General features: G+C 34.9%; 1 protein-coding gene across 1 annotated transcript in view; it reads right to left on the reverse strand.

Annotated features, from left to right (window-relative positions):
* Positions 1–23,186, reverse strand: part of LOC138714920 (uncharacterized) — a 72,764-nt gene that overhangs the window by 49,283 nt on the left and 295 nt on the right. Inside the window, exon 2 of the mRNA XM_069847205.1 lies at positions 11,913–12,133. The gene's annotated coding sequence lies outside the window, so the exon portion shown is untranslated. The remainder of the gene's footprint in view (positions 1–11,912; positions 12,134–23,186) is intronic.

Here is a 23,186-nt window from a genome sequence, read left to right on the forward strand (position 1 = left end):
TAGGTTTGCCACTTTAGAAAGTTCCGACGAAGTTGAGAAAGAATTAGAGGTTAATAGCGTGTGGGAAAATATCAGAGATAGTATCAAAATTGCAGCTGAGCAGAGCATAGGTTATTATGAAACTAAGAAAAAGAAACCGTGGTTTGATGAAGATTGTTGCATGGTAGTAGAAAGAAGGAAACAGGCAAAATTGAAATTCTTACAGGATCCAGTTGAGGAGAAGAGAGATAATTATTTCAATGAAAGACGGGAAGCAAGTCGTACACTTAGGAATAAAAAGAGAGGTTACTTGAAGGAAAAACTGAATGAGGTAGAAACAAATAGTAAGAATAAACACATTCGAGATTTATATAAGGGTATAAAGGAATTAAGAACGGATATCAGCCAAGGGTAAACGTGATCAAGGATGAGAATGGTGACTTGCTTGCAGACTCTCCATCAATCCTAAACAGATGGAAAAACTATTTTGCGCAACTACTAAATATACATAGGCCAAATAGAAATGATCGGGACGAAATTGAAATACAAACTGCTGAGCCATTTATACCCGAACCCACGCTTTCAGAAGTCAAAATTGCGATAGAAAATCTGAAAAAGTACAAGTCTCCAGGTGTCGATCAAATTCCAGCAGAATTAATACAAGAGGGTGGGAGTGCATTATATAGCGAAATTTATAAACTTGTACTTGCTATTTGGGAAAAGGAAATTGTACCAGAACAATGGAAGGAGTCCATAATTGTACCTATTTTTAAAAAGGGGGACAAAACGAACTGTGGTAACTTTCGAGGAATATCACTTTTGTTGACGTCGTACAAAATTTTGTCCAATATTCTTTTGAGAAGATTAACTCCGTACGTAGATGAAATTATTGGGGATCATCAGTGCGGTTTTCGGCGTAACAGATCGACTATTGATCAGATTTTTTGTATTTGACAGATAATGGAGAAAAAATGGGAGTATAAGGGTACAGTACATCAGTTATTCATAGATTTCAAAAAGGCATATGACTCGGTTAAGAGGGAAGTATTATATGATATTCTTATTGAATTTGGTATTCCCAAGAAACTAGTTCGATTAATTAAAATGTGTCTCAGTGAAACATACAGCAGAGTCCGTATAGGTCAGTTTCTATCTGATGCTTTTCCAATTCACTGCGGGCTAAAGCAGGGAGATGCACTATCACCTTTACTTTTTAACTTCGCTCTAGAATATGCCATTAGGAAAGTTCAGGATAACAGGCAGGGTTTGGAATTGAACGGGTTACATCAGCTTCTTGTCTATGCGGATGACGTGAATATGTTAGGAGAAAATACACAAACGATTAGGGAAAACACGGAAATTTTACTTGAAGCAAGTAGAGCGATCGGTTTGGAAGTAAATCCCGAAAAGACAAAGTATATGATTATGTCTCGTGTCCAGAATATTGTACGAAATGGAAATATAAAAATTGGAGATTTATCCTTCGAAGAGGTGGAAAAATTCAAATATCTTGGAGCAACAGTAACAAATATAAATGATACTCGGGAGGAAATTAAACGCAGAATAAATATGGGAAATGCGTGTTATTATTCGGTTGAGAAGCTCTTATCATCCAGTCTGCTGTCCAAAAATCTGAAAGTTAGAATTTATAAAACAGTTATATTACCGGTTCTTCTGTATGGTTGTGAAACTTGGACTCTCACTCTGAGAGAGGAACATAGGTTCAGGGTGTTTGAGAATAAGGTGCTTAGGAAAATATTTGGGGCTAAGCGGGATGAAGTTACAGGAGAATGGAGAAAGTTACACAACACAGAACTGCACGCATTGTATTCTTCACCTGACATAATTAGGAACATTAAATCCAGACGTTTGAGATGGGCAGGGCATGTAGCACGTATGGGCGAATCCAGAAATGCATATAGAGTGTTAGTTGGGAGACCGGAGGGAAAAAGACCTTTAGGGAGGCCGAGACGTAGATGGGAGGATAATATTAAAATGGATTTGAGGGAGGTGGGGTATGATGATAGAGACTGGATTAATCTTGCACAGGATAGGGACCGCTGGCGGGCTTATGTGAGGGCGGCAATGAACCTTCGGGTTCCTTAAAAGCCATTTGTAAGTAAGTAAGTAAGTAAGTTCTGATTTTTATACAGCTTCTTTAGTTGTTATTTAACGAGATCACATTTGACGAGCTGAGGCTGAGGATTAGCCATATGATTACCTGACATTCGCCTTACAATAGGGAAAAACTTGGAGAGACCGAACCAGATAACCAGCCCAAGGAAACTCGAGCCCACTGCAGAGTGCATCTCTAGATCAGCAGGCAAATGTGCCTACTATGTGCTACACTGGTGGCTTATAGAAGTTGGTATAGACCTTGTTTCATAATTGGACACTTCACTACCACATTTGGATGGTGATTGTTGATTTCCAATTCCAATCACTTGACAGTGAAGTCAGTGACTCTTCTCGATTGGTCTTTACTTGATAAATTTATGCTACTCATTTAAATTTTATACATGTTGTACATGCACGTCTGCGGTATCCATTTTCATAAACGATTGTGGAATGGTGAGATTTTGAATCAGCATGTTTCTACTCTTCATTACATTGACTTCCACTGTCGTTTCCATTGTAATATCTGTTACCAAGAGTTCAAGATGAAGTAGTAGCCGATATAGGCATGAGCAAAGGGATATTTTATGAGCAGTAAGTCTATTACATACAGCCAGTGCTTACTTCCAGTGATGGAAGTACTTAGGATTTTTTTGCTTCAAAATCTATTATCTTTGACTGGAACTAAGCACACTTGCCTTAGATAACCATTAAGCCACCAATGTTGACATGAAGTAATAGTAAGTTATTAAATTACCACATGTGTTCCATAGTGACACCTTAGTGACACCTTTTATATTTTTACACATGGTGAGCCACTAGTTTCTCTTAAATGAATTAATAAAACTAAATGCTTATTTTCCAAAATATCATTAGAGAAGGATGCTTTTCAGATTGCGTCATGGAACAGCATGAGAAGTGAGTTATGCAATTTTCACATATGACCGCTGTTTAACTTTACTTACATCCATCTTGGATACAGCCTCTAGCATACTAACTTTTGCGTGTGCTGTCAACTAGCCACCAATGCACACAGACGCAATCTGGCAGTGGCATCCCATACAGTGTACAACAAGTTTTCAAACGTATATACTGAACTAACCACATTTTCGGTTATTAGGAAGATATAACATAGTTGCCATGACTTATGAAATGATCCTCGTAAAATGAGCGAAACCATCTCCTTCTTCGGTATCAGCAACATTAATTCCCTTAATTTCCTAGTGGCCTGGGAGCCAAAATAATTCTTTCTGTTCTTGGTAGATATCTCATTCACCATCATCTGGCACTCAAGCACTAGTATTGTTGCTTATCCTCTCAGAGCTGCTTATTATGGACAGAGAGACATACTTTTCTCTCAGATGCCAGTAGGCCCTCAATTTCATTAGCACAATCATAAATCGGAAGTAATTCAGCCTGAAACACTATTAGCCCACGGGAAAAAAATTTTCCATTTAGAGACCTGGACTTAGACCTCGGTCCAGTACCACCTCCTTTTCTGTAACAATGAGTACACCAAATACATTAACGGCAGAGCTAGTTTAGCCATTCTTCTAGGGATAGGAGAATTTCATATTTAATAATAATAATAATAATAATAATAATAATAATAATAATAATAATTTATTTAATCTGGCAGAGCTAAGGCCAGTAGGCCTTCTCTTCCGCCCAGCCAGACTCTAATTCTAATTAAATACATTTGCTTACATAGTGATTACATTAATATCTAGATCATAAAACAACATGAAAGTAAATAATGAAAATTGGATAACTAATGTTAGTGTGACAATAATAAACATTAGTAAGAAATAGTTATAATAATAATAATAATAATAATAATAATAATAATAATAATAATAATAATAATAGTGATAATAGTAATAATAATAATAATAATAATAATAATAATAATAATAATAATAATAGTAGTAGTAGTAGTAGTAATAATAATAATGAGATAATTTAGATATTTATCTGTGATATATGTAACCATTAAACATTGAGAAACCTGAAACAGCTATTATTGTTAACAAGAATTGTTAGAAAAATATCTCGTTAGCCTATTCTTTAATAGGTTTGATGTCTGACAGTCCCTGACATTACTCGGTAGGGAATTCCAAAGTCGAGGAACAGCCACAGTGAAAGGAGATGAATATGAGGATGTTCGGTGGGAAGGAATGGATAATATTGAAGAGTGTTGTGATCGTGTGTCTAGGTTATGATGGGTGGATAAATTTTGAAAACGAGACGCAAGATAGACAGGAGTGGAGAAATGCAATATGTGAAAGAGAAGGGAAAGACAGTGGATTTTCCTACGATCTTCTAGACGGAGCCAGGACAACATTTCGAGGGATGGTGTTACGTGATCAGCCCGGCGAATATTGCAGACGAAACGGACGCACATATTATGAACACGCCGAAGTAACGCTTAGGTCAGTAAGCAGAATATTTAGGTTTAAGTTATAGCATAGTATATACTCGTACAATCACGAAGCTCAATACAAAGGGAATATGCATCCACAGATAGTTGCTAACCACTAGGATCGCTACTATCGCCCCATCACAGACAATGCGAAATAGTATCGGCACAGTCTATTGTTCCTAGTACCCTCAACAACTCAAGCTTCATGACTGTATATACTAGACTGTGGTTATAGTATGAAAAGCATACTGTATGGGGCGCGATTCTTGAAATTACATGAGCACTGTAGTACTCTGTCTGGGGAAGGGGGTTGATTGGACCAGTTGCCGAAACTCCAGTTATTTTTCAGTAATTCTGATCTCTTCCTGAACCACCAATTCCAGTGCAGAAAGGTAAGTTATTACTTCAAAAGCACTATGAGAAGTTGTAGCACAGCTCCTGTTGTTCTCAAAGATGCAAGTCAATGAATTTTGATAGAAACAGTGACAGACTACCAAAGCAGAGACTATTGATAATGCTGACATAGTTCAAGTCCGTCTTTTATCTAGATAACTTCCTGATAAAGGTCAATTTGGGTAGCCGTACTGTTTTCTCGTAGAAGTGAGGCTCGAAATAGCCGTCAGGTTTTCTTCTGTTAGCAAGCATAATGAGTAGGGACCGTATTTTTTGATGAAATAAAATGGATGATTTCGATGTGAAATCTGTGACAATTTCGGTGGGTATTGTCAATAACATGTACAGTATTATGTTTAACATAAAACTTCTACAGATATCACATATCAGCATTATCAAAATTTTAAACAGCTAAGCATGGTTTCTACAGTGTCTGCACCAACATTTGTGCGACAGTATTTTTATGTATGCAGGAATCCGCTCTGTTTGTCCACATTAAGTAATATAGACCTACTCTAATTTGTCCTCTACTAGTCTGTCTTTTTTTCAATAGCCATAGAGACAGTAAAAGTGAGTATACGCAGTATCCATAGATAAAATACAGAAATACTGATGTTACCAAGTGATTGACAAATTAACTGAAGCAAAAGTCACAAATTTGTTATTTTGACAATATTGAATGCTTGGTGCATGTTTCGTAGTTTTTGCGATAGAGGTGAGTATATCTCTTGGTTATTGATTATTTTGTATAGTGATTAAAATTTCGCGAGTTTGTTTCCCGTAAGGGATTAGGTACAGCTTACCGGTACAGCAGTAAAATTTTTGGAAATATTCAAAATTTTTTCCTCCATTACTGTATCCTGTACAATAATGAAAATTGATATGTTTAAAACATTGTCCTTCTGTTATATGAAAAAAATTTTTTACGATTTAAAAAAAAAAATATATATTTATATTTATATATGAATTATAAGTTTTTAGTTAAGCAAAAGCAAAGTTTGAAATGAGGACCAGTATCATTATGATGGACTGAAAATCTGACATTCTACATCTAGACATGTGCCCTTTACACCATCTGAAGAATTACCTTACTTATTTTTATTTTATTGCTGAAACTCATGTTTACAATATCATGCTCTTTCAACTACATTCCTTAATAAATATATTTTTTTTATTTTGTGTTAGAAGAAAATGCTGATATTTGTCCATTTTTTTAAATGAATTTATTTTTTTATCAACCAATCTATCAAAGGTAGAGAAGTGATCTTGCATCATATTGTAGATATGACATGCATAAATACATACAAAAAATTTCATCACATAATGTTAGATAGTTTTTTAGTTATGTGGGAAATACTTCATCACTGCACAGTGAACTAAATTTTGGAAGAAAGAAAAAAGTGAATAATTTTTTTAAAAATTGTGACATATTTTTTTTTCATACAGCAGGAGGACAGTGTTTTTACACATACTAAGTTTCATTGTTGTACAAGATACAGTAGTGGAGGAAAAAAATGATGAATATTTCCAAAATTTTACTGTTGTAAGCTGTACCTAACCTCTTAAGTGTATGTTAAGTATCTAGGAGGGTAAATGTAACAAAGTCATTTTCGCGTGTATAGCTATTACCAAAAAATACGATCTCTAATAATGAGGTCTGTTTTGTGAGAATTTACTGACAAATATGTGTTATACGAAGGCATAGGATGGAGCAGAATATAATGACAAGTAGAAGGAAAAGAAGAAAGATATGTTAATTATTATAAATTGTTCATAAAGTTGCTGAAATCTAATTTTAAGTGAAAAGGTTTCAGTTTATGATACAAGGAACAAAGATTAACGTTCAACATACCCTCTGCCAAACATATAAGGAAAGTAGTATAATTAACTTCATAGCATGCTTCACTGCTAAACCAAACAAGTCGGCATCAAGAATGTGACAGCTTGTCACTCACAACATTGAGAACAGGTGCCATGTCCTTGTCGTGTCTTCCGACAATGTTGATGTTATGTAAATTAATCAGCCTAATTATACCACTTTTTCAATATTTCACAGATGTTTGTCAGTTCATGTTAGGTCTTATGTCATCTTAAGTAGACGTCCAGATTAGACTATGATATGCTGACCTCAAGCCACAGATGTTGAGAAGTTCTCAATGAGAGGAAAGTGTTTTAATCAAAACAATTCGATTGGGAATGAAGCAAGTGAAATATGACCATTTTACGAGAAAATTAAAAGGTTTGTGTTTGAAAACAAAAATATATAATTACGATGCAGTCGAAATCGGCTCTAATGATTGTCATATTAATTCGAACATAATCATTTAGGTACTATATTCACAAAGTTACTTCACAGAATTACCGTACTAAACTTTGTAAATATGATAATGAGACAGAATGGATAAAGTCTTACAATGATTTATTATAAAAATGTAGATAGACGGACAGGTAAAAACATTATGTTAAAGTCTATGTATTGCTTTTATTGCATAATAACATACTTAAGTATGCTACTAGGTGTCAAAAGAAGAACTTTAGAATAGGACGGTATTTTTTCAGAAATATTGGTAAGTTTCTGTTACTTACTCTTGATCTTTGTAAAGAAGACCTTTTTTATTATATTCCCCATTCATTCATTCATTCATTCATTCATTCATTCATTCATTCATTCATTCATTCATTCATTCATTCATTCATTCATTCATTCATTCATTCATTCATTCATTCATTCAATAGATCTTACATGAGCAATGAAGCTTTAAGATGTGGAACAAGTCAAAATTTTACAACATTACAATTACAATTTTTACCAATTTTTATAGTTTTACAATTTAGTAGTTTTCTACAATTTTTACTATTTTGTGCAATTTTTTACAATATTTTGGCGAGATGTAGTGAGATGAGGTGAGGTCGGAGGATTCGCCAAAATATTACCTGGCATTTGCCTTTTGGTTGGGGAAAACCTCGGAAAAACCCAACCGGTAATCAAATCAAAGGGGTTGATGCCAAGGACTCGCCATAGACCCAGTCTTCAATTAGCCTCTCAACCTCTCAACGAAGGAGTGGGATGTTAGTAAAAATGCGGAACCAATCAGCGTAGGGGAAAGGCATGATTGGTCTGGCGGTTGAGTAGATTTAGGTGGGTTGATGAAATTGCTTTTCCACTGTTTTAAAAGTTTCCGAAATTGAGTTATTTGTTTCTTTCTTAGACTCTGGAACCACTGCCTGCTGGATCGCATCCTATAGCTGCGTAAACTGCCTGCCCAATCAACGGTTATGCGCGAATAGCCGCTAGGTGGCAGGTAATGACATTGCATATACTGATAATGTTAATAAAATTGTATTTTATACTGAATCATGTACTATGTTACATACATCTTATAAAAGGCATGGGTCCATTTTGCGACCTGGTACTTAAATAAATATACATTTCTGAAAAAGCGGTGAGCACTACCTGCCACCTAGTGGTAAAATAACTTTGATTGACCAGGCAGTATAAGGAGCCATAGGATGTGATCCAGCAGGCACAAACAAACCTACTATTACCGGTGTTATAGGCCTACATCTCGGAGTATATTTTGTTAGATTATGACACACGTTTACTTCTTACAGATTTTTTTTAAATTTCAATCAAAATTTAAATTTACTGATAAAAAGGGCACTTCAGTTCTAATTATAATTATACTACATGATCTTCCTTCTAGATCCGGCAAAGCTGGGTTCTGCCATAAGTTATCAAGTCTGATTGACTAAGTTCTAGTGTGTTTCAGGATGTCTTACTTGTCAGCTCGATTATTGCGTAAAAAGTCACTGTTTTGGTATCCGAAACCCTCATAAGCCATGGTCGTTGTGTTGTGTAGTCCTAGATGAAGGACCGGCGTCATGTTGATTATGCGTTATGAGAGTCCCACCATATGTCCATCTAGTCTGCAGGACAAGTAAAGGAAGAAAAACCTCTAAACCACGAGGTGGAAGAGGAAATATAATACATAGTCGTTTATTGATATATACGTAGATAAGTAGAAACCTGTTTCATAATAATTTTATCTTATTATATATTTAATATAGACCCATATTTATGATGAAATCATTATACGTTTACGTTAAAAATACATCAAAGAAGATGAAGGCATTAAAGTGTTTGGTTTGTCGAGGAAGGAATGGCACATTAGCATTATTTAAATATGCTATTTGTCTATCCGTATTCATATATCGATCGTGGACGACGAGTGTTCTGAAAAGCCTTCAGCCTTGAACATAAAACAGGAGACAAACATTGGTTATTACATAACAAAAGAATATACGAATAATATGAAGATGTAATCAAAATATGTTACATCATTATCGTACATTCCACTTGCATATCATATTTTGACATTTAATTACTGGTTCTTTCAGTTCTGTTTAGCCCATTTCCATAAGAGACACACGTTCAAAATGAGCAGAAGGACGAACGCGATTGTTATGTGAAGGACGTCTGAATGTTGGAAATTAAAACAATGCAATTTTCAGAAATTAATATAAAGTAGAACTAGTTTTACAATATAGCCTAGAAACAATCAAAGACAAAATTGAAAAAGCATGTCAGAAAAATGGAGAGATGACGTATCCCTAAGGAAATTCTCCAATATAATTTTAATGGAAGATGTACTCTTGGCATAGAGATGGACTGATATGAAAATAAATAGTAACGGATCATTTGGTCTAATATGTATTTTGAAGAAGAAGAAGAAGAAGAAGAAGAAGAAGAAGAAGAAGAAGAAGAAGAAGAAGAAGAATATGGAGATAAAATAACATGTTATTAGATATCCCCTTCAATATGTGTATTGCATTTTGACATTAAAACGCGACTGGTTCTTTCACTTTTGTACAGTCAAATTTCCATAAAAGCGCGTGTTACGTCTGACGTAAAACTATGTCTTCCTTCTCATTAGGTATGGGGGTAATTTGGGAATTGATCGTCACATAAAAATGCAACACTCTCCTTGTTCTCTTTGTATTCTCTTTGTTCTCCTTGTATTCCCTTCGTTCTCCTTGTATTCCCTTTGTCCTCCTTGTATTCCCTTTGTTCTCCTTGTATTCCCCTTATTCTCCTTGTTCTCCCTGTATTCCACTTTCTCTTCTTCATTTCCCCCTTTTTTGTATTCCCTTGTTCTCCTTTTACTCCTATTGTTATCCTTATATTCTCCTTGTTCTTCTTCTATTCCCTTTGTTCTCCTTGTTTTTCCCTTGTTCTCTGTTCCCCTTGTTCTCCTTTTATATATTGTTTTTCCAAATATGTAAAATATTACAAGTTAACCAAACTAGGCATCTGTTAAGTTTTACTGAGTATACTTCCATATTCATCCGACCTAATGGGTGTCCCAACCTCAGAAGAGGATTTTTCATCATAATCGTCGAAAAGTAGGCGGAAGACCAAATAGCTACACGTCAATATGTGTGGCGTTAGATAAAAACTGAATATTATTTTTGTCTGATTGTATTTATCTTTAGGAATACCTCACTTTACTTCTTCAGATGAAATTGCCATATAGTAATCTTCAGGAAGGAATATGATTCATAACGAGTGCACCTCTGCACATGTATGGACATTGTGCCACTGTCATACATCCATGACGCAGTGCATGAGGGTAGGCCACTAGAGGGAACCCAAGAGGTGGAACTTAAACTGAGAGGATTCAATCCGACATCGTGATGGGAATCCGGTGTGGCTTAATGGATGAAATGTCAGCACGTAGAGCTGAAAACCCGGGTTCAAGTCCCGGTGCCGGAGAGAATTTTTCTCTGTTCCACTCATTCTTCATAATATCACGGAGGTTCTAACCTAGATCATATATACCCAGATTGCTCGGCATTATAGGCTTTGACGGTAACAACTTTTGTCAGGTTTACTATGCTGCCATCTAGTTGTTACATAAGGAGTCACGTCATAACTCCCATTTGAATTGCATTAGCGACCGTACTGCCATCTCGCGTTCGCTTACGGCGGACGGGTGGCGATCCTCGCGGTTGTTCTCTTGAAAGTGCAACCGATTTTAACATAAGAATGAGCAATCTATATGTGATCTGGGATTCTAGTAACGATGTCTGTAGAACGACATCTGTAAGGCAGCCAAGAATTGTAGTTCTGCGGAGTTAGTTAGTGCCAACAAACAGAAAGTATACACATTGTCCCTACTGTTTATTAATTACGAGTGAAACGAAAGTTTCGATTCATTTCAATGGGAGAAATTATTATTGTTTATTAGCAGAGACGCATGCTCATATCAGGAAAATTGGTGTGTATAATTAAAGCTCTCGAGAATATGGACTGAAAATTTTCCTGATTTGATACCCCTAGCATTGTTTTTTGAAACTCTTGGGTGTGCAAAACTAAAATTTCACAGTGTTAGCTAAATTGAAAGGTTCAGAACCATAGTGGGCCAAGCGCCATTTACTAAAACCATAGAAAACAAGAGTTAAAATGAAGTTATTACCATAATTCAATGGAAACATATAGCAAGTAATATAAAGCATACACATTAAAACTAAATGATATATCAATCTTCATTATTAAACTACGATATTCATTTAACTTTAACCCTTGCTTTCTCCGTTTTTAATAAATGGCGCTTGGCCCACTATGGCTCTGAATCCTTCAATTAAGAAGCATCGAATCTACAATGCAGATGAAGCTAGTACAGCAGACGTGATGCAAGAGCTTTTATAGTAACTATGACACGCTGGGAAGAGTGTTATGGAATTTAAGATGGTCATACTAAAATGTACTGAGAATGTAATACCAAGACATGTCAATATAGTGTACGTGTCAGCCACTAAATTATTTAAGATTTTTTCATCAAAATGGATCAAGAGTTCCAATCCACTTTACTCTTGTATAGCCTACCTAGTCATTATCGAAGAGTAGAGTCGTACGAAATTATGTTTTGCCAAAATCATAATTTAAAGAACAATAAATTCTATGTTACTGTAGTTAGCATTATTATACAGTTTATGAACTCACGTTATTTGGATTGGCAGCCTTGAATTTCTTCTAAGCCCTCGTTTGCAGTTAGTTGTAGGCGCGTCATTTCATCCTTCTCGATATGCAGAATTAATGGTCGTCACATTACAAATTACACACTGAGGCCTGAATTATGGATTCCTCACACTTCCCGATAATAACGTCGCTCTTCTTCTTGAAATAGAAACCGCGTCGTGGAGAGTGCGTTCAAGTGGATAACGCTGAAAAAAGAAAAGTTCTTACAAAGAAAATTGAAGGAGTAAAGTGACACTAATTACCTCCGTGTATTTGCTGACTTTTACGTCAGCAATCCATCACGTGATGTCGCTAAAGTGGAAGACCGTTGAGAAAATGAAATGTGTAGGCATCGTAGAAGAAAACAACAACGCCGAGACGATGACATGTGCTCGAGATCCAGCCATTCACCTACAAAAATGTCGTTAGAAGTATGGAAGCACACATAAGAATTAGATGTATTCATAATCGGTTTAATAATGGAAAGAGAAACTACATAAGTAGGCCTAATCTCTTGAGACTTGATTGAGTTTGTCACTTTCATAGGACAACAAAATATGACTTTTAAAATACGTTACATTGCACAGTTTTTGATGTGAAACAACCTAATAACCTTACAAGGAGAAATATAAATACATTTTTCTCATTTTGGACATTCCTCTGTCCTAAGTCTCCGAAGCTACTATGCTAATTCTCACATTTGAAGGGTACACGGGAAAAACGATCAAGGTCCATCAAAAATCGAAATTGAGTTAATAATGCTATCTTGTAGTGGAAAGGAAGTACTATCATGTGGTATAGCCAGTAATAAGAAATCATCGTTCTTGACATTCCACTACGTCAATTTCTATTAAATACACACATAACAAAGTATTAAGTGCTTAAACTTTAAAATTCGTTTTTCTCGAAACTTTCTAAAATGGACCTTGATCGTTATTCCCGTGTACCCTTCATTTTCTATTCTGTTTTCCACTTCGTTCATTAGATAGGTACTTTCGCGATCTCACGAGATTTTGACCTACACAGAAATCTACAGTTTTGAAGGGATCGCTGATTGACAGATATTTTCGTAAGAGAGCAAGAAACATTTGGCCTGTATATTTAACCTGGAGCTCTCTCAATTCAATTAGAGACAGGGGATTTCAACGTCCTGAATATCCACGGTAAGGAATCTCTTGCTGTATTTACATTACGAATGAAGTTTTTTTAACTAATGGCGGACATCTGACTTCCTTCATTCACCCAAGCGTCCTCATATACTGGGCGATACGCCGAAGCTTGTAGTTCTTTCAGCCGCTACGAAGGCGTTGCCCTTGGTGCACCTTAGAAGGCGAACTACTAACACCATATGATGGAGCAATTGTGGAATACCGGTAGAGGAAACGGAATTACCCAGCGGAAAACTACGACTAAACACCGTCTTTGTCAATCCAGTTGGACCCACAGAGGTTTGAATTCGGATTCCCAGCGTGGAAAGCCGACGCTCTAGCCATTTGGCTAACGATGTGCCTTTACAAATGAAGTTATTCTAGGGATTTTTATTACCTTCGGCCGGGTTTGCGTCCACGAAATTGGAATCCTTTGGCAAGCACGACGACCTGTAGACCACTGAGGATTTAATTTACTTTTTCTCGGAAATATTCAACTTTTTAATGTTATTTCATCGTACAAATCTGTTGTCGATTTGCAAAAGGGGACATGTCCAAAACAACATAGTGTTAGAAAATCGCAAAAACTACAACTAAGTTAACAAATTAAAATGCTCATATATTTTTTTCTAATTAGATCACTATGGATACTTACATTCAGGATCCATGAACATTTTAATTTTTTAATTCTGTTATGTTTTTTTTTTTTTTTTTTTTTTTTTTTGCGATTTCCCAACACTTTGCTATTTTGGATGTTTCCCCGTTTGCAAATCGACAACAGAAATATTCTATTGCACATCAATTCCGCATAAGAAAATATACAGAATTTCTTTATTTTATAGATAATTAAGTTTACATGTTATGAATGTCATTTTAAGGGCACGAAAACATCAGGATGTAATTGCAACACGACTGGAATCACTAAAAAATAAATTACTAGTTCGTTATAAAACAGTTCTTTCAAATATGACTGTTGATTTAAAGTACAATGATTTCGCCAGAATAGCAGCTGCGATAGGTCTCTGAATTATTGTTAATAAGCGTCAGTCAGCGTCTATCGAAAATGTATACCAAATACCTTACTATAATAGTAAGATATTTATAGTGAGGTATTTGTTTATACTGTCTAGACCAGTGTTTCTGAATCATTTTGATGACGATGCTCTTCTTTTCCCCAAATTGCTTTAGTGTGTCCTCCTGTATAAGATGTAGAGTAGAATGTGAAACTTTTTTTTTATTAATGGCGGGTACTTTACTTTTCGTCATTTACCCATACGAAGCCAGTTCTGTAGACTAATTTACCGACAGAGTCGTTACCCAGTGTGCGCCATAGGAGGCTGGTCTACGCTACACCCACTAAAAGATGAGATGATGATGATTTGTTGGGATGCCACAAGGGAACCGAAGCCCCCGGAGAAACCCCTGTGTTATTACTCGACCGAGGCCAGTGGAGTCCTGCAGCCCGGAGCCGTGGCGCTACTGCTCCTGCGTTCGTAATACCTTCACATTACGCCCGCGGCTCCATTCGCCTCGGTCGAGTTCGGTCGAGTAATTCCTAGACCACGGGCTTGCCCAACACAAGTTATAAATTGGGGGTATGCCGGGGATCGAACCCGGGTCCACAGGATTAGAAGTCCAGCGCTCTAGTCACTAGACCACCGTAGCGGCTCAGTATGTAGAACATAGTAAACTTGTAAAATCTTGACTTGTTCCACATCTTAAAGCTTCAATGCTAATGTAAGATATATATATATATATCCCTCGCTTTCTACATCTTAGAGAGAAGTGTGAAGCAAGCGCTTCAGTTCATTATAAATGCGACAATTTTATGCAATGACAACATAAACAATTGCAGGTAAAATAGACAGGTGAGTGAAAATTATTATTTTTTAAGTAATCATTCTCTAATTAACGCATAATTATTAAATAAAACAACATCTAATGACTTTGCAGAAATCGCGTCACATAGAAATATTTTTTAGGTATTCATTTATGAATGAAACGATTCTATTTCATATGGATAATTTCCGAATGAATTGACACGTGAATATTAAACATGAATAAAACTCATCCAATAAATTCGGAGAAATTGATGTACACAAACACAACCACTTTTTCGGTATGGGTGAAGAAAAAAGAAGTTAATTTTAGTAAACTCTTCCTATTTTTGTTACAAGACAGAAAAAAAAAAGAAATTGGTTGATTTGTCATTATAAAATAATTGAAATATTACTTCACTGATTTCAAAATAATTTGAAAATAGAACTACATTCGGCACTGTACATAATTTTAGAAATGCAGCATACCCTACATTCAACAGTTTTCACCAAGAAACAAAACACTGATGACAGAGTAAACTACCACGCAGCCAGTAACACTAACCACAAGAAATAATTGATTCTGTAACGATGAAGGCCGCATCGCGGCAACAATGCAATCGATCATATTGGAGAAGCCAGCAAATATAAACAGAGCGCTCAAACTGTTATGCATGTCACGGACGTCTGACGATTTCCAATTACGTTAAAGGTACCCGGTAGTATTATTCCTTAAGAGATAAATGACTGATGCTCCTTTTACTTTCGTAGTATTATTTGCGAACGTCTAGTATAGTAACCATAAAAATATTTTCAGGCTTGAATGAAATTATGGAATAAATAAAAATGGTAAGTTTTAGCAATTTTAAATAAATATATTGTTCAGAATATTGTGAAATTTTAAAGAGAAATGTGGTTTTATGCCACTGTAAATACCTAGCCATATTTTACTGGATAGAATCATTAACATTAGGAGATTAAATACCATAAAGGTCTAAATATTTCGGAGTAAATATAGTTAGGACCTATTTTAGGCCCCTAACAATTTTTCTGCTTTACTTTATGACACATATTATGGTCACTAATTCATTCATTCATTCATTCATTCATTCATTCATTTACACGTTCATCGTAACACTTGTTCACTCACACACATCTTGCTCGTTCACTCATTAACTCATTCACTGATTTACTCACCCAATTTCTCACTGATTCACTGATTTACTCGCTCATTCGCTCGTTCACTCATTTACTTACTTTCTCCCTCATTTACTCTCTAGCTCGCTCACTCATTTACTTACTCATTCACTGATTTACTCACTCATTTACTTACTCATCCACTCATTAACTTACTCGCTCGTTCAGTCATTCACTCGTTAATTCGCTCGTTTATTCATTTACTCTCTCGTTCAGTCATTCACTCGTTAATTCGCTCATTTATTCATTTACTCTCTCGTTCAGTCATTCACTCATTAATTCGCTCGTTTACTCCTTTACTCTCTCGGTCAGTCATTCGCTCATTAACTCGCTCGTTTACTCATTTATTCGCTCGTTGAATCATTGACTCATTAATTCGCTCGTTGAATAATTGACTCATTAACTCGCTCGTTGAATCATTGACTCATTAACTCGCTCGTTTACTCATTTACTTTCTCGTTCAGTCATTCACTGATCCGCTCACTCATTTACTCACTCACCAGCTCGCTCGTTCATTCACATATTCACTAACTCAATTACTCATTCACAAGCTCGCTCATTCATTCACTCAATTACTCACTTGTTCAGTCATTCACTGACTCGCTCGCTCATTTACTCACTCACTAGCTCGGTCAGTCATTTACTTACTCGCTCATTCATTCACTCAATCTCTCACTCGCTCACTCATTCACTCGCTCGCTCATTCAGTCACTCACTCGCTCACTCATTTACTCACTCACTCACTAACTCGCTCATTCATTCACTAACTCGCTCATTCATTCACTCACTCGCTCGCTCTCTCATTCACGAATAAATTTCCCAGGTCTGTCTCCTTCTACACTCAGAGAACAAAATTTGACCTGCATGCCACACTCTGCTAGTATATGAAGCTGAAATTAAACTGGGAGCCGTTTTGAAAATAATGATGACATTTGTGGCTGTCTGGGGACCTCGTCACACTACACCCACTCCTCAGTGCTGGCATCTTCCAACGAGCTGTTCTGCTGAAATTACTCATTATGCACTCATGTAAATTATGACAGTGGCAAAAATGTCTGCTAAATATCGGTAACACTGCAGCAGTTTACAGTACGGCCCTTCTTGCTGTAAGATTATGGGATAAAGGAAATTACTCATATATTGCCAGTTTCACTATGTATCTTATTCTCAACAACTTTCATGACCACATGTCGGACTTTTCTTTGATTTCTCATTATAAAAAGTATAGAAAAAGTATTTTGGTGCTCATTATTGCAAAAACGTATTCAATATTTTCACGGAAGTGCATGTTATCTGCATTCTTGATATCGGATAGTAATTTTTTGAATGCCGTTTGTATATCTCTTCATGCAGAGACTCTTTTCTAACAATTGGATGCATTTCCTTCATAACATCTGCGAGACAATGTACTCGGAAACATGCAGTATTGTAGTATAATTATAATTTTACTTGAAAAGTAACATAAAAATTGCACCAAATGTTGACTCTCTTTCTGAGTTCTTTATTAAGTTACATAAAAAATAGTACAAAATAAAATTTTATGGACCTATGTCCCCATGAGTGGTTCAGAGTCATACCTAATTATCTAAAAGTTTGTCTCAGAAAAATGTATTATACAAAAAAATAAATTATTCCTAAAATTACAATACAATTAACCACGTATAACATAGGCCTAAATGTAAGAAGTTAACTTCTTCATATTCTCAACAACTTTCATGACCACATGTCGGACTTTTCTTTGATTTCTCATTATAAAAAGTATAGAAAAAGTATTTTGGTGCTCATTATTGCAAAAACGTATTCAATATTTTCACGGAAGTACATATTATCTGCATTCTTGATATCGGATAGTAATTTTTTTAATGCCGTTTATATATCTGTTCATGCAGAGACTCTTTCCTAACAATTGGATGCATTTCCTTCATAACATCTGTGAGACAATGTACTCGGAAACATGCAGTATTGTAGTATAATTATAATTTTACTTGAAAAGTAACATAAAAATTGCACCAAATGTTGACTCTCTTTCTGAGTTCTTTATTAAGTTACATAAAAAAATAGTACAAAATAAAATTTTATGGACCTATGTCTCCATGAGTGATTGGTTCAGAGTCATACCTAATTATCTAAAAGTTTGCCTCAGAAAAATGTATTATACAAAAAAATAAATTATTCCTAAAATTACAATACAATTAACCATGTATAACATAGGCCTAAATGTAAGAAGCCAGCTTCTTCATAGCATCTAAATATTTTCTGGTTAGTAGACAATGGTTTTCTGTTATGTAGTTGTTTCTTCAGAGAGCTTATGAATAAGAAAGTTTCGAATGGAGGGAGCAGTGTAACCTGAAATTCCTAGTAGACGTTGATGGATTCACTTTCCGTTCCTATTGTGTGTTATATATGGCCTTGTAAAATCATACACAGAGAGATAACTGAAAGAATATCATAGGTAATTTATTTTAGCAAATCTTTAATTAGTTGTTACATTATTTGTAAAGTTAATGTCCAGCGAAAAGTCTAGAAAATGTTTGTAACTACATTCGTCTGTGGATTCAATGAATTTACAGATGAATTTTAAAGGTGCTTGTAGGACTTTTAATTTAATTTAATTTGTGTCTTTAAATATTATTCATTAAAGACTTGAATATTTAATCATTCATTATTGATTTCTATATCCCATTTACGAATAAACTATATTATTTTCATCCAGGCTGAATGGATTAAAATAGTATATACGTATACTATTACTGTACATCATTATTTTCATCCAACCAGGTTCTTCATTACAAAGTTCCATGTTTATTCAGAAACGTATTAAAATAAAAATAAAAATATTGTGTATAATACACTTGAAGCTTGCTTGTTTATCTTCTGTTTTTCCCCTCTAAGGCTTTGTGATACAACAAACAAAAGACAGCTCATAATATGCATGTATACATTAACTTGATGTCATTGAAGTTTCAAAGAGAAGCTGTAAATTTTAACGCCGTGACTCTGAATAGAGAGAAAATTAGGTTAAATTAAACGTAAAATGATGTAAATGGGAGCTAAAAGAAGACAACAAAGATAAACACAGAAATATAAGGTACTAAAAGCAGGTTGTTAGTGTTCTTTACAGATTTGCATAGTTTCTTGATTTTGACTGGATGATAGTATTCAAGACTGTTAATTACACAGATTCTAACACATAATTAATACTTTAAAATCTGAAAAAAATGCCTTTACAAGTTATGAAGGCGCTTGGGAGGCATGAAGATAGAGCTCCATGATTTCATGGCCTCTGTATTGGAATGAGGTGGTGTGGTCAGCACTACGCTCGATCGTCTTTTACCCTAGAGAAAGATTGAAGATAAATGTGACGTTAAATAGGTTTTTGAATTGATGTGAGATATTAATACAGTGGACTCTCCTAAGTTCGACAGAACAGAATTGAAAGTTCTCTCCAATAAGGGCAGGTGAAATGAATACGAATTCTTATTGGTTACCCATCAACGAATACAGTACTGTACTTGCATTTCCTGTCCGCCTCAAGACTTGTGTATGCGCTTCTAGTACCACAGTGAGTTTCGACAGTTCCGTCTCACAAACGGCACAATTCTCAAATAGAAAAGAAGAGTTCATTAATTTAAAATCAGTGATTAATATGGATGTCCTATTCAATAAAATATTCTGTTTTACTTTAACAGAAGTATCACTACAAGACACAGAATCACTTCCTATTCAAATGGCAAACCCATTTCTTAGTGTCCGTATAGGGGCGTGTTTAATTCTCCTACGTAAGCAGTCGAATTATAGGATGTCGAACTTGTTTTCTGTCGAACTTAAGAGCTTCCACTGTACTATACATTCACAAGCAGCGGGGCTACCTAGCTACGTGGTTAGCTTGGAACAAGACCAGTGACAACACAGAACAAACGCGAGAAAGAAAGCTTACACACAGTACTAGGGAGACGAATGTATTATCCACTACTTTACCGGAAATTGAACCCGAGTCCACTGGATTTGTAGCTACAAACGTTACAACTTCAACCATAGCGGAGGATCGCACATCATAAACTAATACTATTTGTTCCGAGGAATACTATAGCTTTAGATGTTTATCAGATATTTACTATAATGTATATTACCTTAAAGTTTTATTGATGCACGTTTTAGTATATAGTTTATTCACTATCAGTTGATACATCAGCAATTCCTTCACACAAGGATACACACCGCGACAATGTAGTTTACGAGATCAATAGGCTGTCCTTCGGTATATCAGACAAGGTGGCATGTCCAGACATTTCAGAGAAAAATACTGCACAGTGTGAGCTATTCATTTAATTGTAAATGTTGATATAAAATCGATGACACTAGCAAATTACCCTATATTAACTCGACACTTAAGAGAGAAGCATCTTCAGCTAATTGGATGCGCTATACTACTGGAAGGTTTCAAACGGCTGTAAATGCTGCCATTCGCTGCAGAAAAAGTGTACACAGCAGGAGAGCAGAAGGACAAAAAATGTACTAACAAACCCTAAACCGACACAAGGCTGCCAGCATTTTTAATATATATTTTTTTTATTTGTAAGCCCAGCAGTAGGTCAGGTCATGACTTCTCTACATAGGAAGGATCGGGTTTCGATCCTCAGAAAACTTTGTGAAACTTAATTGATAATTCTAATTGTTTATATAGGCTAAAGTTCCTCTTCAACAGAATTATACGAAATATGAAGGGTTCAGAGCCATAGTGGGCCAAGCACCATTTATTAAAAACGGAGAAAGCAAGGGTTAAAGTTAAGTGCAAACCATAGTTTAATGAAGATTGACATGTCATTTACTTTTAATGTGTATACTTTATATTACTTGCTCAATGTTTCCATTGAATTATGGTAATAACTTCATTTTAACCCTTGTTTTCTGCGGTTTTAGTAAATGGCGCTTGGCCCACTATGATTCTGAGCCCTTCATATATTCACAAGTAATTAAATAATGACGAGGTGATGATTGAAGAAAAGTAAAATGAAAACGGCAGGAAAAGTCGAGGTGCTTAGAAAACTATTTTCCACTCCTGAAAGATTCTAGAAAGTCTTGTGATAAGAATTTTATATAAGTAGGCCTATGATTAGTCGAAGTTTAATTTTTAATTTTTAGATCTTAAAAATTCTTATAAAATGTATGAAAACATTAGCTATAAGTTTAATATTTGAATTTAAAGAAAACTAGAAATCCCAGGATACTATATTTTTATAAAAATCATGAACAAATCACAATCATAAACGGATTTTTATGCGAGATGGTAAATTATAAATATAAGCAGCTAGAGGAAGAGCAATCAACTGACAAGAAGCCGACTTGAAATATCTAGAAATGACTACAAAACCCTACTGCCCCAGAAACTAGAAATTCTGTTAGGGACAAAATTAGACTATATAGAATTTTTAAAGATAAAATAACATTAAAAATGCCAATTCTGTGATGGAAAAAAGACTGAGTTTTTCCAACAAGTATGCTAATTTTAACCTTTATTCCTGTTAAATTATAAAATATGAATATGTAAAAACTTTGTGAATTTTCTTCTTTATCCTTGTTTAACCTCCTTTCTGGGTCTTACAAGCCAATGTTCGTAGAGGAGGGATGATTCTTTTGGATCAACACAAGACAATAGAGGACTTCCCTGCTGAGGGATCAGGTCGACAAAGGGACCATCTCCTAAAGACACCACGAACAATTATATAGACAACGGATAGAGTTCCGGGTAAATGGAAAGTAAATTCCAATCCGGTATTCTTCTTTGCGAATGGGGAAAACCCTGAAAAAACCCACACTCAGATGGTCGACCTCGCGGGCCTCAGTTCGAGATGATACCGCCTAGTCTAGTGGTATTCAATCTATGGTACGTGTACCCCCGGGAATACGTGGGTTTGGCTCAGAGGTAGGTACGCACCCCGCTGAAAAATGCAGACTTTTTTATTATAGGCATTTCTTTATAATTATTGCAGTTTACATATTTCCTTTTATAATATCAACTCTTGTTTTCCTTGCTTCAGTTATATTTTACACGGTTCTTTACTATTATTATTATTATTATTATTATTATTATTATTATTATTATTATTATTATTATTATTATTGCATTCATAACTAGGCCTACTGTATGTACAATAATAATAATAATAATAATAATAATAATAATAATAATAATAATAATAATAATAATAATAATAATAATAATAATTTATTTTCCGTAGAACATCAATCATAGTCTTTTGTCATTCTTTTATATAATTGCAATGCAGTTTGGGGATACGAAGGTAAAAACAAATGTATTTTGAGGGTACGCTAGCAAAAAAATAAATGAATACACTGGCTTAGACCATCTCGCTCGATAAACTACAGGAATTTGAGAGTAAATGAAAAACATAAATTTATTTTTCTACAAAAACATTAAATAATCGTTTACATAGATCTATATTTGGGATGAAAAATGAATAATTTTTTACATTTTTATTCAAATCTACCAATTTTAGTAAATGTGGCCTGCTGAAGTTAAGGCTTATACACAGGTGTCTTGACGAAAATTAAATGATTTTCGGTCTACGAAATTGCATATATTATTAAAGCAACAAAGATTTAACTTTGAAAAACTAATATTTTCAGCTGTTCTCCTTTCTTAAAGCATTACAAATGTACGAAATCATATACTGCATATAATGTATATTTAAAATAAATAAAACGTAACTATCTATAGAAATTTTACATGCTCATTCTAAAGCTAGAGAAATGAATGGTTTGAGCCCTAAACCTGCTATTTTTCTCAAAAACCGATTTTGATCTAATAACAATATAGATATATTGTATACCGTGAATCCAATAAAGTTATTTTTTTGCCAGTTCCTGCTGTCACTGAAATGATATTTAAAAGTAAGATTATTTTTTTAAAATCCTTCTTTTTATGTTTTTTTTTTCTTCAGGCCAAAAGCTACGGTACTATCTTATATTTTAATTTAGAAACTGCATATGAAATATCATTAAGATAAGAATAAACACGCATTTAAAAATCGGCTCGTTTGTTTTAAAGCTCCTTTCTGTAAATATAACTGAAAGTG

The sequence above is a fragment of the Periplaneta americana genome, chromosome 15 (genome assembly GCF_040183065.1).
Source record: "Periplaneta americana isolate PAMFEO1 chromosome 15, P.americana_PAMFEO1_priV1, whole genome shotgun sequence".
Taxonomy (NCBI): domain Eukaryota; kingdom Metazoa; phylum Arthropoda; class Insecta; order Blattodea; family Blattidae; genus Periplaneta; species Periplaneta americana.